Source organism: Dermochelys coriacea, chromosome 1 (assembly GCF_009764565.3).
Source record: "Dermochelys coriacea isolate rDerCor1 chromosome 1, rDerCor1.pri.v4, whole genome shotgun sequence".
Lineage (NCBI taxonomy): Eukaryota > Metazoa > Chordata > Testudines > Dermochelyidae > Dermochelys > Dermochelys coriacea.
In genome coordinates, this window is record NC_050068.2 from 60,760,652 (window position 1) to 60,778,718 (window position 18,067).

The 18,067-nt window shown below is 44.4% G+C and overlaps 1 long non-coding RNA gene across 2 annotated transcripts in view; it reads left to right on the forward strand.

Moving 5' to 3' along the window:
* The window catches only part of LOC122457221, a 141,112-nt gene extending 125,974 nt beyond the window's left edge, over window positions 1–15,138 (forward strand). For both annotated transcript variants that reach the window (XR_006276670.1, XR_006276669.1), the window contains 2 exons: window positions 11,197–11,275; window positions 14,906–15,138. This is a non-coding gene — a long non-coding RNA (uncharacterized LOC122457221). The remainder of the gene's footprint in view (window positions 1–11,196; window positions 11,276–14,905) is intronic.
* The last annotated feature ends 2,929 nt before the right edge of the window (window positions 15,139–18,067 follow it).

An 18,067-nucleotide genomic window follows, 5' to 3' on the forward strand; every position in this document is an offset into this window, starting at 1 on the left:
ATGAAATAAATACTCTCAAACTGTCTTCTCTCTGTAGAATAATTATTCTATCCTATATCATCCCACCACCAAGGTACCTGAGCACCTACTCTTCCCTCTAGAGAAGTTTTCTTTCTTCCATTTACTAAGTCTTCTCTCTCCATTACCCTTCCTACTGAGGCCTTAGTTGTTTGAAGTGGCCCAGGCACTATATTCTGCTTGTCTACATACCTATAGTAAATGCCTTTGTGGCAGCACTTCAAACTGCAAGCAGGGGATGGGACAACTAGTTTGGATAAGACAACTCATCTTCCTGCCTGTGAATCTTCATCTAAAACTTGAACTGAACCTGAACTTTATCAAAGTTTAGAAAAGCCTCTGATTCACTTTCCCTCCTCCATACGCCGCATGTCTTTATATCCAGATTCCAGCAGAGACTGAAAATGCAGCTACACTGCAAGAAGTGCTGATCCTGGGGTCTTTTAGTCTGACCAGAAAATAGAAGTACTCAAAGTCTCTGGTGAGATCCTATTCCCTAAAGCCTCTGTTTCACAAGAGGTTCAGAGACTATGAATTGGCTTCAGATAAGCATCCAGGTTTTGGAGGGATTATGTGATCTGAGCCTAAATACTGAACCTATTAAAGAGACTCATCTGTATTTCATATCCAAACTAAGCATGTGTAAGTTCCTTTAAATAGAAGCTCACTTTAAAAATAAAGGCTACCAAGTCATCTGTTCTCCTGAACTGGGGAATGAATAAAGGGGTCCAACATATGAAATTCATCATTTACTGGCAGATGAATTCCTCATGGAAGAAGGGGAAAGTCAGATGCCCAGCGCAGACAGCTTTATGGTCTTTAGAGTTCCATTGTGTACCGTATTGTCCTTAATGCTGTGGAACTCTGTCAGCAGTATTGACAACAGCCTGACTGACACATTCATGCCACTCATGATGTCATCTCACAGGCATTTGTGTCAGTTCTTTCTGAGTATCCACTCCTGTACAAACAGCATTTCACCCAAGCGTAGCGGTAAAAGCTGTTTTCCATATTAATTAAGTTATATCCCCTAAAAAAGGCAATATACAATTAAGGGAACAATCTGGCAGTGGTAGAGGGATAGACTGCATGACCCAACAGCTCTCTGTATCGTACTTACCTGCCCCCCCTTACCATAGTATCTGAGCACCTCACAATCCATAATATACTTCTCTTCACTACATTTCTGTGAAATAAGGAAGTACTATTACCACTGTTTTACAGAGGAGGAATTGAGGCACAGAGAGACTAAGGCCTGAATGCACAAAAGGAGTTAGGTATTGAATTGAACAGATATCAGCTTCTTCTCCCCATCTGGTGGAGGAGGAACTTGAACCCACGGTCTCCCACATGAATACCCTAACCACTAAGCTAGGAGTCATGAGAAAGGTTGTCCCCCCTCAGCTGTTTTGTGTGAACGCACCTGCAGAGCCTGAGCTGCTAGGTGGTCTCTGAAAGCATGCCAACAGGGAAGGCTCTGTGACTTAGGCAGCTGAATGCTTGTTTGTGAATCACTCTGGGGCTTCGGTGGGGAATTACGCATGTGGCTGCCCCCAGAGAGGCAGCAGTGCACATGCTCAGAAGCGGAAACATAGGCAGTTAGGGACTTTTACTGCCAAAAAACCATAGGTGCCTAAGGGTTTCAGCAGGAGTTTTATGCCTTGCAGCAGTTCTGAAACTGGGATTTAGGCACCTAAATCCATTATGCATTCAGGTGTCTTGCCTGTCACACAGGGAATGTATAGCAGAGCAGGGAACTGAACCCAAGTCTCAAGTCTGAAGCTAGTGCCCTGACCACAGGATTATCCTTTCTCTCTGTGCCTATACTATTATGTCTTATGTATATAGACTATAGTTGTGGATGGTGCAAATAAAAGTCATGGCTCCTGCCTTGAGCATCTTACAGTCTAAGATATATAAATCACAGCATAGCACAAGAAGGGAACATTGGGCAAAATGTTGGGAAAATGTGGGAGACGTATACAATTTAAGGCTCTGAGGTAACTAATCTTCACATTGTACATTGTGTTATGGATATTTGTTGTTTTAAATTGTAGTTTTGGCAAATGGGGCAAATTCAAAAACTATGTGCACCTTGATACAAGAGAAACATCAGTAAAGTGGAGGAAATTCAGAGACGAGCAATAAAAAAAAAGAGTAATCTTCTTGGAAACTTTCTTAAGATGCAATTTAGAGTTCAGACTGTTAGCCTGGTGGGCCAGCACTGAAGTCAAACAAAAATAAACTTGTTAAATGTTTTTCCTTTCAAAAACATGCATTTCGAAGTACCTTCCCATGTAGATGACTTGTGTGGACAGCAAGTTTCACTTGGGGTAGGTCTTTGTAAATATGCATTGTTTGCAATTGTCTAGACTCAATGCAAGGTCTGATGAGTGGATATATTCCAAGTGTGCCCATCCTATCCAAACGAGTGCTGCATTTTTAGCTCAGTAGGGCCCCAATCCTGCAATTAGGACCACGCGCACAGACTTCTGCATGGAATCCTGTTGGCTTCACTGGGGCTCTGACCAGGTACAGGAGTTCACCAATATGGTTGGCTTTGCAGTGTCAGAGCCTAGAAGCACAAGGGGCTACACCTAATTTGCATTAAATGGAACAGATTGCAGCTGCGTTTGCTTTTAATATAGTGATTTGATCCATAAAATACAGCCAGCCAGGAAATGGAGCATGGGCAAGATGTTTCATGCCATTTTTACACCCTACATCATCTGGCATGGGCTAGGAGCCTCCCCAGCACCCAACACAACTAGGAGGAGCTCCAGAAGTTTCTCTGAATTACCCCACCTTTGGCACAGTCTGTACCTCAGGACCGTTACAGCACATGATATTCTGGCCCCACCCTCTCTGAGCACCCAAACGTACCTTTACATTGTTGTGCAGGGCTTAGCGAGTCAACCCCATGCCAGTGGGAAAGACCCCTTGGCCCAAGAATTCCCCTTGGGAGTTCACTGTGCCTTTTGCACTTTATTGGCATAAAGGGCCATAGTGGAACAGAACTGAGCCCTACAGAGGACAGAGCAGGCATTCTACATCTTGATACTAGTGGCCATAACTCCATATCAGAGATTAATGTTGCACTAAATTTGATCCATTGGCTGTTTTTTCCAACACATTTTGAAGAACTGCTTTAAACTCAAAGTCAGGAGAATTTGGGGTTTTTGATACCTTGCTACATAATATCAAGGACTCACCAAGAGCAGACCTATCAAACATCCAGGACACAGCCCACAGGGTTTAAGATGCATTCTGATATTTTGAGTTTTAAGTGAAAACTATTCATTGTAGGGTTGGGGAAGGAATTTATCCTTTTTGTTTATTTTCTTTGGACCTGATTGCAGTTGTTACAGCTTGGTTGGAAATTACTCCCCTGGCAAAGGAGATAAGAAACCCAGAAGAATCAGTGAGCAAAAATAAAGCTCAGGAAGTCCAGCCTCAACATTCAAGGAATACTGCTCTGCAGAAACTGTAGTTGTATGCAGGCCCTTCAAGCTTGCATAACTACCAGGAAGAACTGATATTATTCTGTTGTAAATGTACCTATTTGTGCTAGCATTAGATTTAGACAACAAGTGAGAGGTCTATAAACCTTTCAGTGACCTATACACCTGCAATTTGACCAGGTTTGCCCCAATTTTTATTCTATAACAAGTAAAAAATTTCCCCCCAAGAATCGATAGTAGAGTGCGCTTCAATCTATCAGGCAAAGGCATAACAAGATCCCATGGCTAGAAACTGAAGCTAGCTAAATTCAAGCTAGAAATAAGGAGTATCAAGCACAGACCTGAGTCAAAGTATCCCTATGCCAGAGTGCTTAATACCTAGTACCCCCCTCCCAACATCCTAGGAGCATGGTGCACTGTCAGAAAACTCAACTGTCCACCCTGTTTCCTAACTGTGACAGTGCTATCAATCAGATGCTGGTGCTGATAAGGAGCACACGAGTATATAAACAGCGTGATATGCTCCTTTGGTGGATGTCTCAGTAGAATGACTGCGGTTAGAGGAGGCTTTATACTGAACTACCACCTAATCAGAGAACTGGGCTCTCCATCTCTAGGCTGAGTCACACTGGCAGGAACATGTCCATGTGCACCTGTTCTGAGGATAATGAGGACATCAGTCTCCAGGGCTGTCAAACAGGGTTGGGGGTGGCCCGAGAACAGAGCAAGGACTAAATGGTTGCCCTACAGGGAGGGGGAGTGACTGAGGTGTTGGGGCTGTCCCCCAGCAGTGCTGAGTCAGGAGTTCTGCTGCTCCCCCTCCCCGCAGGAAAACTGCTTAGTTTAGGGTTGCCAACTTTCTAATCGCACAAAACTGAACACCCTTGCCCTGCCCCTGCCCTGAGGCTCTGCCACTTCTCTGAGGCCCCAGCCCCGCTCACTCCATTTCCCCCACCCTCACTCGCTGTCACCAGGCTGGGGAAGGGGGTTGGGGTGCAGGAGGAGGTGAGGGCTCTGGTTGGGGATGCGGGCTCTGGGGTGGAGCCATGGAGGAGAAGTTTGGGGTACAGCAGGGGGCTCCAGGCTGGGGCCGAGGGATTCGGAGTGCAGGAGAGGGCTCAGGGCTGGGGCAGGGGGTTGGTGTGCGGGAGGGGGTGCGGTCTCTGGGATGGGGCCAGGGATGAGGGGCTTGGGGTGCAGGAGGGTGTTCAGGGCTGGGGCAGGGGATGGGGTGCAGGTTCTGGGCAGGCAGCACTTACCTCAGGCAGCTCTGAGAAGTGGCAACATATCCAGCTCCTAGACGGAGGGGTCAGTGGGTTCTGTGTGCTTCCCGCGCCCACAAGCGCTGCCCCCGGTTCCTGGCTAACAGGAGCTGTGGAGCTGGCACTCGGGTGGGGGCAGCACCTGGAGGCCCTGTGGCCACCCCTGTGCCTAGGAGCCAGACATGCAGGTTACTTCCGGGAGCTGCATGGGGCCAGGTAGGGAGACTGCCTTAGCCCCACCGCGCTGCCAACCGGACTTTTAGTGGCCCGGTCAGCAGTGCGGACCAGAGTTGCCAGGGTCCCTTTTCAACCGGGCGTTCCGGTCAAAAAACGGATGCCTGGCAACCCTAGCTTAGTCCCCACTGCTCTCTGCGCCCCACCAGGGCTGCGTGTGCAGGGGCACCTAGGCAGCATGCACCAAAAACTGACTGTGCTCTTGTGACCAGGAGGCAGCTCTCTAGGCAAAAATGTCTTCTGACTGGTCTTCATTGATACCCCTGCAGGCTGTCTGATTGTGTGTGTGCAGATCTGTGTTCAGCAGACCATGGGTCATTGCTGATCTGAGCTGCTGCTGTTTGTAAAGGGAGGTGTGGCTTCCTTTTGCAATAGACTGCACCACAGATTGTCAGCATAGAGAGGAGTAAGGAAGTTGCCCCAAGGAACTCTGCGATACATTTGGAGGACTTCTGGGACCCGAGTCAAACTAGGGCCACTTGCACACAGGAAAGCAATACGACTCAGACCTTAAGTTAACAATTGGAGTGGGCACAAGGAGGGTTAGGCTTGAGCCCAGGTTCATGCCTGGGTTACATTACTGTGTAGACCTACTCTTGGTGTGAATTTGCACCTCCCTATTAAAGTAAAGGAGTTACACCAGCAGAGGGTCTGGCCCTTTGAATGAGCAATCTCCTTAAAGAGCGTACTCCTATGTGGTACATATTTGCTTTTGTCTCCAATAGCCAACTTTGACAGCAGAGTGGCATTTTTGATTGCACCCTGACCTTTTTTTAAAAAATTATTCTTATTATAAATAAATGCCTGTTTTTTACCGGTAACTCTTCTGCCTGGAACTTGTGCTCTTTTCAGGACAATACAATGCTACTGAATTTTATAAAGTATCATTTCTGCAAACATCTCACAAGACACCCAACACACCTTACATCAACCACATGCTAATAGGTCTATATTTTTGTCAGAGCTACCTGTCTCCATGTTTCCTTTCATGGATCATTTTTTGTTCTCTTTCCATTTTTGTCCATCTTTCCCATTCACTTTTGTCTCATATGGTTATTCATTAACACCCATGAGAGCATCTGGATTCTGCTACTTTTTGCATTCATCAAGAGATCTGAGTTGGTATCTATTCCATGTGTGCCTCCTCTTACAGTTAATGCTTTTTCCTTCTGCATGGAATCATAAGCTTTCCCATCACAACAGTATTGTAGCATCACAGTGCGGTAGCCATGGTGTCTCAACTGCCTTGGTTTACAAATGTTGAACTAGAGAGCAGTTGAGAGTCATGGCTTGCACTATTGGAAGCTAAGGGAACTTTTAAGTAAATTCCATGCTCGGTATAGGAGTGTAATAGGGTAGCTGCTTACCAAGCCAGGCCAGGGGTCACTTTATAGACACATTGCTCTGTTAGCCCCCTCTTGCAGTCTGCTTAAGAACACCACAAAGTCTCTCTTGTGGCTAATAGCCCACCCACCCAGGGCTGGTTTAATGACAGAAAAGATTCAAGCAATCTTCAGGATTCCAAAATAAAGTCAATCACTAAAACACAAAAGTTCATACTCAGCTCTGATTCTTCTACCACACACAGATTGGTCCCCATCTGCTCCACCCAAAACCACCAGTCCTAGTTTCCTTTATGTCAATCACACCCTGCAGCTCTTTATAAGGAAGTTCCTGATCCAAGCCAGGTGTGCCTCTTTTGTAATCAGGGCTGGCTACTCTCCAGCAGAAGCCACCCTGGCACAGAGAGTATATGATATCCTTGCTTAGTTCTAGCCTCTGCACATTCTTCTTATTTTTCAAAAATGATTTGTAAAAAGAAGAAATCAACCTGTTTTTTATATGTCCACATTGATTTAAAACCCTAAAGCAACATGCATACAGAATACCTCAACAGTTTCTTGTAAGGCCTTTAAGAACATGGATTCAGACACCAAAGGTCACACATTTGGGGTGGAACCCATTGCTTGAACATTAAGGATGACATTCAGATTTCACAGCAGGAACCCTGCAAGAGTTTGTTTAGTTATTGGGAAAGTCTGTCCTATAAAAAGGCTTCAAGGAGCTAAGGCATACTACAAAGTCTGCTGCACTCATCTTAGACCTGATGTAGCTCATGAAACATCACTTTGCATGATCCCTGTTCTGCCAATAAATCCAAGTGTTCAGCCACTGGACTCTGCCTATGCATGGTTGGGAATGGAAAAGATAGAAAATCCATCAGCTGTCCCAGCTTCCCTCTGTAGCAATGGGAGACTATTCTCTCTCCCCCCCCCCCACTTGGTTTTACCACATGGGAGTGCAGAGAGAGCCCCACCAAACCAAAGAATTGGGAGGGGGAGCAAGGGATGGAGAAAACCCACCAACAAAAAAACTCCTTTACTGCCAAGAAAAGACATTTTGTACCTGGGTCATTGTTCCTCAATTACACGCTGTATTGGATTGGAGCAGTGACCATTTATCCCTTTTATGGCTTTTATCATCCATAATCAAACAGAAACCTCCCCTATCCACAGAGGACTTTGAGGTTTTAAGGGATGATTACCAGACTAGATTACAGCAATGCCATACTCTTCATGGGCCTCTTGGTTCTTTTCTTCCCAGACTTGTATGCTGGAGCTGGTATGTGTGGATCTGACATGGTAGCATTCTCTTTGACCTGCTCTTCCCCTTGCCCTCAGCGCTACACACTGCTCTACTCCAGATCTGAGTGGAATAACTGAGATTAACCAGCTGTGAAGCATGTCAGCCCTTCCTAGCTGGTTAATTACACTCCCTTGACTTCTCAATATGCTGTTTTCCAGTCCCACTCCTCCAGCTCAATCAACAGCTTGATGCAGCAGGGGAGATACTGTGTGGGGATTTAGGGAGTGTAATTAACCAACTAGAGAGCACTGGTCACATTCCTTTAGCTATTCTGTTATATAGCCCCCCACTCCATACTTTCTTGGCTGTAATGTGAAAGGGCCGCCCTCATCCCCACATACCCTGCTTTATTAGGGGGCAGGCAGAAAGGGGAACTGACCCCAGAGCCCTGGTTGGTGAGAGAACTGGGATAAATCCCACCCCTGACTTCCTCCTGCCAGCCCACCTTTTACTGGGGGAGAGGAATTCCATTTACAGCTGGAGCCCAGCCCTGTCCAATCACGGACAGTGAACTGGATGACATGGGGATGGAGCTGGAGAGAAGAGCCACACAAATGAGGTGAGAACATGTGGTGTTGCTACTGGCAGCAGGAGAAGGAGGCCTAACCTCAGACTGAGTCTAACGTCAGTACTGGGCAAATTAGTTGAAACAATAGTAAAGAATAAAATTGTCAGACACATAGAAGAACATAAATTGTTGTGCAAAAGTCAGCATGGTTTCTGTAAAGGGAGATCATGTTTTACTAATCTATTAGAGTTCTTTGAGGGGGTCAACAAACATGTGGACAAGGGGGATCCAGTGGACATAGTGTACTTAGATTTCCAGAAAGCCTTTGACAAGGTCCTGCACCAAAGGCTCTTACATAAATTAAATTGTCATGGGATACGAGGGAAGAGCCTTTCATGGATTGAGAAATGGTTAAAAGACAAGGAACAAAGGGTAGGAAAAAATGGTAAATTTTCAGAATGGAGAGGAGTAACTAGTGGTGTTCCCCAAGGGTCAGTCCTAGGACCAATCCTATTCAACTTATTCATAAATGATCTGGAGAAAGGGGTAAACAGTGAGGTGGCAAAATTTGCAGATGATACTAAACTGCTCAAGATAGTTAAGACCAAAGCAGACTGTGAAGAACTTCAAAAAGATCTCACAAAACTAAGTGATTGGGCAACAAAATGGCAAATGAAATTTTAATGTGGATAAATGTAAAGTAATACACATTGGAAAAAATAACCCCAACTATACATACAATATGATGGGGACTAATTAAGCGACAACTAATCAGGAGAAAGATCTTGGAGTCATCGTGGATAGTTCTCTGAAGATGTCCACACAGTGTGCAGCAGCAGTCAAAAAAGCAAATGGGATGTTAGGAATCATTAAAAAAGGGATAGAGAATAAGACGGAGAAGATCTTATTGCCCTTATATAAATCCATGGTACGCCCACATCTTGAATACTGCATACAGATGTTGTCCCCTCATCTCAAAAAAGATATACTGGCATTAGAAAAGGTTCAGAGAAGGGCAACTAAAATGATTAGGGGTTTGGAACGGGTCCCATATGAGGAGAGATTAAAGAGGCTAGAACTTTTCAGCTTGGAAAACAGGAGACTAAGGGGGGATATGATAGAGGTATATAAAATCATGAGTGGTGTGGAGAAAGTGAATAAGGAAAAGTTGTTTATTTGTTCCCATAATGTAAGAACTAGGGGCCACCAAATGAAATTAATGGGTAGTAGGTTTAAAACAAATAAAAGGAAGTTCTTCGTCACTCAGCCCACAGTCAACCTATGGAACTCCTTGCCTGAGGAGATTGTGAAGGCTAGGACTATAACAGGGTTTAAAAGAGAACTGGATAAATTCATGGAGGTTAAGTCCATTAACGGCTATGAGCCAGGATTGGTAAGGAATGGTGTCCCTTGCCTCTGTTTGTCAGAGGGTGGAGATGGATGGCAGGAGAGAGATCTCTTGATCATTACCTGTTAGGTTCACTCCCTCTAGGGCACCTGGCATTGGCCACTGTCGGTAGACAGGATGCTGGGCTGGATGGACCTTTGGTCTGAACCAGTATGGCCATTCTTATGTTCTTAGGTTAGCGGAGCAGCTTAGAGTAGGCTGGGGCATGCTTACAGCTAGGCTGGGGGACAGATCCAGATCCAGAGAGGAGGCCTGACCAGCACTGCGACCATGGGGAAGGACACCCAACAACACAGCAGGGACCAGAAGTTACCCCTCTTCACACTGTCCAAGAAATGGCAAGGGGCTGAAGTTACCCTGTTTTGGCACTAAGAGACTGGGGCATCTGGGATGGGGCAATTCAGACTCTTACTTGGGTTAGTGAGGGTTAACCTGTATACCTAAGTGTTGGGGACTCAGTATATTGTACTATTGCTTGTGGGGGGAGAAAGGGAGTGTATGTGTGAGTCCCTGTAGGACCCTCATCAGTCCTTTTTACTTGTCAATTTTTGTCGCTGCCCAGAAAAGTGTTGGGTCATAGCCGAATGCAGCATTTTTTCAGAGGTTAATTCCTGCTTCCCCCAAAATTGTGGAAGGCAACCAAGGAGTCTGGCCCTGGTGGGAGGCAAGCCATGTTCTCTGAAGTATGTGCCTGGGGGTTTGGGATCCAGTTAACAAACCTAGGATGCCTCCACCGCACTGTTCAGCTCAGGACTGGAGCAGTGCGTGCCTGGGCAGAGCAGCAGCAGGGGAGACTGGGAAAGAAATTGCTTAGGGTTGTGGCAGTAGGAAAGGGAAGTACCCGGATGCTGAAGAGGCAGGAAAGAGGCCAGTGAACAGGAAAGGAGGCAAATGTTAGAGAGAGAGAGAAGATTCTGAGGAAAAGGCAGTAAAGAAAAGAGGCAGCAAAGGGCAGGAGAATAAAAACATGACAGGAAAGAAGACAAAATACAGAGATAAGCGAAGTGATACAATGAAGGATGTCTCCGGTAGATATCCTGGGGAAAGGGCAGCTTGCATGAAGGCAGTGGGGAGTCTGGTCTCACAGTATGTGAGGGTGCAGGCCACTGCAGTGACGTAAGCACATGCTTGACTTTACATAGTGTAAATAACCGCATTGAAACCAAGCCACTTTGAAGTCAATGGGGCTACTCATAGTGTTTAAAACGAAGCATGTGCATAAATCTTTGCAGGATTGGGTATATAGTCACAATATAGGGGGAACTAGGCACAGACAGACAAAGCAGAGTGTTTAATTGATTTTTAAAAGGGGAATCCAGTATTTTATACATATAAAGCAAACTAACAGTGGAAGAAGTAGCTGTTGTATCAATTTTAAAATAATTATCTGAATTAAACTTGTAAATGACAGTATTACTGAAAAATGGATCAAACAATTAGAAATGTTTCAAAATATTTAAAAAATCTTGACATGTTATTTCTGAATTGGAATTTAGGGCTGCGCATACAGGTTTTGCAGGAACCCAAACAAACCAGGATTTAGCATGTTGATATTCAGGTAAACCTGAATATCCTCAAGTATCTTAGTGTTTATATGTTTTTTGCCAGCTTTTGTGAGATTTTGTTTTGTTTTTTGTTCATGGTATTTCCACCATCCAGGAACATGCTGAAGAGGCAAAATTTTGTCATTTTGGTCTCATAAATGGCCAAACAGGCACCAACAGTGTCCTAGAAAAAGGTAAATGGAATTGCAAATACTCAAACACAATCTCAATAAAAGCTGTAATGCCCGCTTGCACCCCAATACAATCTTAGATGACCTGCCGTTAAGTAAGAAAAAGGGGTGACCCTAACAATGTGGGAGTGGTAAGTAGGGAATGCTAGCATGCTGGGAGTGATGAGTGAGGAATGCTGGGATTGTGATTGGAGATTACTATACATTCGCCTTGCTCCCACACCACCACAAATTTGACCCCTGCTTTTCAAATGCCAGGATTGTACTGGTGTGTGTGTGTGTGTGTTTTAAGTCAAGTATGCTTAACTCCTCTGCCAGAGAGCTTTCAGATTTGCTATAGAACATTAATGGTGCCTTACAGAGAATATAATGAGTTAACTCCTGGTTATCGTATGGATTTAGATTCCTACCAGTATTCCATACTCTTATAACATTAACTCCAAACTGTTAATGGAACTCTTTGTCAATGAATGTTTTGTTTGGAAGTAATTTGAAAGCTTATTTTAAAAATGACTTTCTTTTCTTTAAACTGGATTTGATGGTACCGTATGAAAGTTTGTATAAAGCATTGGGGAACATGTATAAAGGTTAGTAGAGAAATACTGCATGCATTACATTGTGTTATTTTATTGTATAACTAAAAGGTTTCCTGTTCTGCAACAGAATTATGATTTGTTGTTTTTCCAGCACATGCATTAGTCTGTATTCAACACCTATACAACATACAACCCAAATCAAATTTTCAAGCTGACCTGAGCAAAGTCATTTAGCTCTGGTCAGATCATGTTTCTGTGATTCAATAGCATTGTATATAATGAAGTGTTCCAAGAAAATGAAGCTATAAATCTCTGTGTTTATTTCTTGGATTTACTTTTGTATCCATCATTACACTATGTTTAAATATGAACTTTTCCTGATTATTGTGTTACTTTCTACAAAATAATGGGTTAAGTACAAGGATGGAGTCTAACACTACCATGAGCAGATGCACAGCCCATGAAAATCTGCCCAAATCTGGCCAAGCTATGAACCTTTGGAAAAATCTTAGTTTGCACATGCTTGGATTGTACCAAGAATGTGCAAACTAAGATTTTTTTCTGGGAGATGCTGAAGTCAAATGTGGGCGGGGGACTGGGAGCCAGTTGGCAGTGGGGAGGCTGAGGGGAAAGTAAGACTGGAAACCAGTGTGGGGGGGAAGAGAAGACAGATCTGACGTGGAGTCAGAGTTTAGGGGGAGAACTGAGACTGGTTGGGGAAGAGCCTGGGATAAGGAGCAAAGGAGTGGTCAGGGTGGTTAGCACACTGAGATTGTCTGAGGAGCCCATGGTACTGGAAGGAAACTGGTACTGGGAGCCAGTGTGGGAAGAAGAGAGAGATTGGACAAGGAGCTGGGAAAGGCAGAACTGGGACTGGCTGGTCAAAGACGCTGGAGTTGGGATGAGAAGCCTGGGAAGTGGAAAGTGAGTCACGATGAATGAGGAGAATGGGACTTGGACAAAGAGTCTGGCATAGGGAAGAGACAGGATTGGGACAGAGAAGTCAGAGGAGATAGGGCAAAAGGGTTCAAGCTTGTGATTGTGTAATTTAAGACCATGTCATAATGTGCATGCACAAGGGGAGGGGGTGAGTTAAGGCCCCATAGCTAACCTTAATTCTGGCTTTTACCTAATTTTTGAGAGCCTAACTTTGCAACTTTAGTGTTCTTTTAATATATTTTGTGTATGTGTGTGTGGAATACACATCTATTGTAATCATATCACACCAAAAGTCAATTTCTAACTTTCCTACCATACGTCTTACAAAACATAGGTTGCCCTTCCCCTGACATTCCTTGCTGGCTTGCGCTTGACATTTTAATATGATAAATGCACATCAGACTTTGCATTTCTAACACCACCTACTTGACTTGGCTCTAGTTTCTTGTGTTCATTAGAATTTCAGCAATGTGCTGTTTCATGGCAGATAATCTCCTCTCCCTTTCTGAGCTAAGTGTGTGTAGGGGGTGAGGGCATGGGTGCATTTCTTGTCTTCTCGACATTTATTACATTCCTATTTCTCCACCTCGTCTGCACCAATAAATCAATGCTACTTGTTATTGTCTGCTCCCTGAGCAGTGTTTGGGAAAGCTGAACTGGGAGAGATCTGCTATCCTGGCTGCAATTGTGTGTGGATTTTTTTAAAATTCCCTCTTCCTCAGGCATTTAGATGAAGGACACTGTCTGGTGATGGCTTATCTTAAGTGATCACTCTCCTTACAGTGTGTATGATAAACCCATTGTTTCATGTTCTGTGTGTGTGTGTGTGTGTGTGTGTGTGTGTGTGTGTGTGTATATAAATCTCTCCTCTGTTTTTTCCACCAAATGCATCCGATGAAGTGAGCTGTAGCTCACGAAAGCTTATGCTCTAATAAATTTGTTAGTCTCTAAGGTGCCACAAGTACTCCTTTTCTTTTTGCGAATACAGACTAACAAGGCTGCTACTCTGAAACCTGTCTGGGCTTTGTAAACCAGATCCATCCTTGGGAGAGAGAGACAGTAGAGGTGCTCTGTCCAAGTGATAGACCCCAGCAGCGCTCTAGCTGAGTCAGACAGAAGCCTTTTGGAGCAATTGGAGAGGGAGGGGTGTACTTCCCCTTGCGTAGCCCTATTCCATCATGTGATATAGAAAGAGTATAGGGTTGCTGTCAATATTAGGGATGTATGCAGGGAGCAGAAGGATTGAGATGGTGGCTACCCCTTGCATAGGTGTGTGAAATGCATGTGCTCCCTGCACACCCACAGGCAGCTAGCCACAACTGAGCCCTAAAGAATGATCAAGGATGCAGAAGAAGAATATTACTTCTATGTTGTTTACCCTGTGGGCACTCTATCACATGCAGCAGCACACATCTTGTAGAGCAGCTTGGGAGAACTGTAAATTAGCAGCAACATAATTGTGGAATATTGCACTCACTGGCAGAATCTGCCTGGCAGAATCTTGCTCAGAGAGCCTCCCTGCTTGCCCAGTGTGTTTGTTACCTAATTCCAGTAAACAAGTTTCCTTCAAAAATGCTTTCTGCCATCCACAGAAATAAAAGACAATACCAGTTAATTGCTGCTAGGGGCAGTGAAACAGGTGGTTACCTCATGGCAAGGGCAAGGGAAAAATGAAAGGTTTATAATGATTGTGACTGGGGAAGTACATGTTCCCAGTAAACTTAACGAGGGTTTCAATGGAAGATTACCTCAAAACAAAGATGTATGGTTGAACCCAGCCTGAAAGGAACCCTCACATTTCTAAAGGAGCACCCACATTTTGTAACACCAATAGGCCGCACCATAAACATGTGGGTTTGAAGCTCACATTTATGGTCAATCTGGGTTGCATTCAGCCTTAACTTGTTCCTTCTGAATTTAACTGAAAGACATGAATACAGGATTCTATAAAATGGATTCTGCAGGAAGTTTCTCGTGCTTTATCTGCTGAATGGGGAAGGGCCTGGGCATAATAGGAAGGGAACCCATCCTGTGTTAATAGAAGAATCAGGAGTGTTTCCATTTTGTGTTGGGCTGAAAGGTTAACGGTTTCTTTTTAAACAAAGCTTAATATTTGCTGCTCTCAACCTATTCCTTTTTATGGGTTTTTTTCATACAGAGATGAGAATTTGCCCCACAGATACAGATACAGACAGACATCATCTTCCTTTCCAAATGCAAATAGATGGACATCATACCAAAAGGACTGAAGGTAAAAAATCCATTACAATCTACATACCACACAGACTATGCTGACTGCTTATGCCACAAACTCTCAAAGCAACTGCGGAACCACCTGATCAACATCCTCCACAGAAAACAGGGAAAGATTAAGAATGAGCTCTCAAAACTGGATACTCTCATGAAAAAAAAAAAACAGCCTTCCACACAAACTTCCTCGTGGCTGGACTTTACAAAAACTAGACAAGCCATTTACAACACATACTTTGCTTCTCTACAAAAGAAAAAGGACACTAAACTATCTAAACTATTACATGCCACAAGGGGCCACAACAGTGGTTCCCTTAACCACCCAGCAATATTGTTAATCTATCCAACTATACTCTTAGCCCAGCAGAAGAATCTGTCCTATCTCGGGGCCTCTCCTTTTGCCCCTCCACTCCCATGAACATGATACAGTTCTGTGGTGACCTAGAATCCTATTTTCAACGTCTCCAACTCAGGGAATATTTCCAACACATCTCTGAACAACATACTAATTCACAGAGACCTTCCTACAAAGACTACAAAAAGAAGAATTCTGGGTGGACCCCTCCTGAAGGTCGAAACAACAGACTGGACTTCTACATAGAATGCTTCTGCCAACGTGCACAGGCTGAAATTTGTGGAAAAGCAGCATCACTTGCCCCATAACCTCAGCCATGCAGAACACAATGCCATCCACAGCCTGAGGAACAACTCTGACATCATAATCAAAAAGGCTGACAAAGGAGGTGCTGTCGTCATCATGAATAGGTCGGAATATGAACAAGAGGCTGCTAGACAGCTCTCCAACACCACTTTCTACAAGCCATTACCCTCTGATCCCACTGAGGGTTACCAAAAGAAACTACACCATTTCCTCAGGAAACTCCCTGAAAAAGCACAAGAACAAATCCACACAGACACACCCTAGAACTGCAACCTGGGGTATTCTATCTGCTACCCAAGATCCATAAACCTGGAAATCCTGGATGCCCCATCATCTGAGGAATTGGTACTCTGACAGCAGGATTGTTTGGCTGTGTAGACTCTCTCCTCAGACCCTACGCCACCAGCACTCCCAGCTATCTTTGAGACACCACTGACTTCCTGAGGAAACTACAGTCCATCGGTGATCTTCCTGAAAACACCATCCTGGCCACGATGGATTTAGAAGCTCTCTACACCAACATTCCCACACAGATGGACTACAAGCTGTCAGGAACAGTATCCCCGATAATGTCACGGCAAACCTGGTGGCTGAACTTTGTGACTTTGTCCTCACCTATAACTATTTCACATTTGGGGACAATGTATACCTTCAAATCAGCGACACTGCTATGAGTACCCACATGACCCCACAGTATGCCAACATTTTTATGGCTGACTTAGAACAACGCTTCCTCAGCTCTCATACCCTACTCTACTTGTGCTACATTGATGACATCTTCATAATCTGGACCCATGGAAAAGAAGCTCTTGAGGAATTCCACCATGATTTCAACAATTTCCATCCCACCATCAACCTCAGCCTGGACCAGTCCACACAAGAGATCCACTTCCTGGACACTACGGTGCTAATAAGCGATGGTCACATAAACACCACCCTATACCGGAAACCTACTGACTGCTATTCCTACCTACATGCCTCCAGCTTTCATCCAGACCACACCACACGATCCATTGTCTACAGCCAAGCTCTACGATATAACCGCATTTGCTCCAACCCCTCAGACAGAGACAAACACCTACAAGATCTCTATCAAGCATTCTTACAACTACAATACCCACCTGCTGAAGTGAAGAAACAGATTGACAGAGCCAGAAGAGTACCCAGAAGTCACCTACTACAGGACAGGCCCAACAAAGAAAATAACAGAACGCCACTAGCCATCATCTTCAGCCCCCAACTAAAACCTCTCCAACACATCATCAAGGATCTACAACCTATCCTGAAGGACGACCCATCACTCTCACAGATCTTGGGAGACAGGCCAGTCCTTGCTTACAGACAGCCCCCCAACCTGAAGCAAATACTCACCAGCAACCACACAACAGAACCATTAACCCAGGAACCTATCTTTGCAACAAAGCCCGTTGCCAACTCTGTCCACATATCTATTCAGGGGACACCATCATAGGGCCTAATCATATCAGCCACACTATCAGAGGCTCATTCACCTGCACATCTACCAATGTGATATATGCCATCATGTGCCAGCAATGCCCCTCTGCCATGTACATTGGCCAAACTGGACAGTCTCTACATCAAAGAATAAATGGACAGAAATCAGACATCAAGAATTATAACATTCAAAAACCAGTCGGAGAACACTTCAATCTCTTTGGTCACTCGATTACAGACCTAACAGTGGCAATTCTTCAACAAAAAAACTTCAGAAACAGACTCCAACAAGAGACTGCTGAATTGGAATTAATTTGCAAACTGGATACAATTAACTTAGGCTTGAATAAAGACTGGGAGTGGATGGGTCATTACACAAAGTAAAACTATTTCCCCATATTTATTTCTCCCCCACTGTTCCTCAGACGTTCTTGTCAACTCTTGGAAATGGCCCACCTTGATTATCACTACCAAAGGTCCCCCCCCCACCCGCTGTCCTGCTGGTAATAGCTCACCTTAAGTGAACACTCTCTTTACAGTGTGTGTGGTAACACCCATTATTTCATGTTCTCTGTGTGTGTATATAAATCTCCCCACTGTATTTGCCACTGAATGCATCCGATGAAGTGAGCTGTAGCTCACGAAAGCTTACGCTCAGATAAATTTGTTAGTCTCTAAGGTGCCACAAGTACTCCTTTTCTTTTTGCGAATACAGACTAACACGGCTGCTATTCTGAAACAGAGCAAATACTGTGTGAGCATGGTCTTTATTTTTGACTGATAACAAAACAAGACCAAAAGCAATATCTCCATGAGAGAGAGGGAGTCTCTCTCCTGTACTGTCTTCACTGAACTCTGCTTCTTAAAATGGCTGCCTGCAGCTATAAGCCGTCCGTTCCTACAGCTTGAAAGGTACCGTACATGGGGAAAATAAGCCATAATAAATACAAGCTC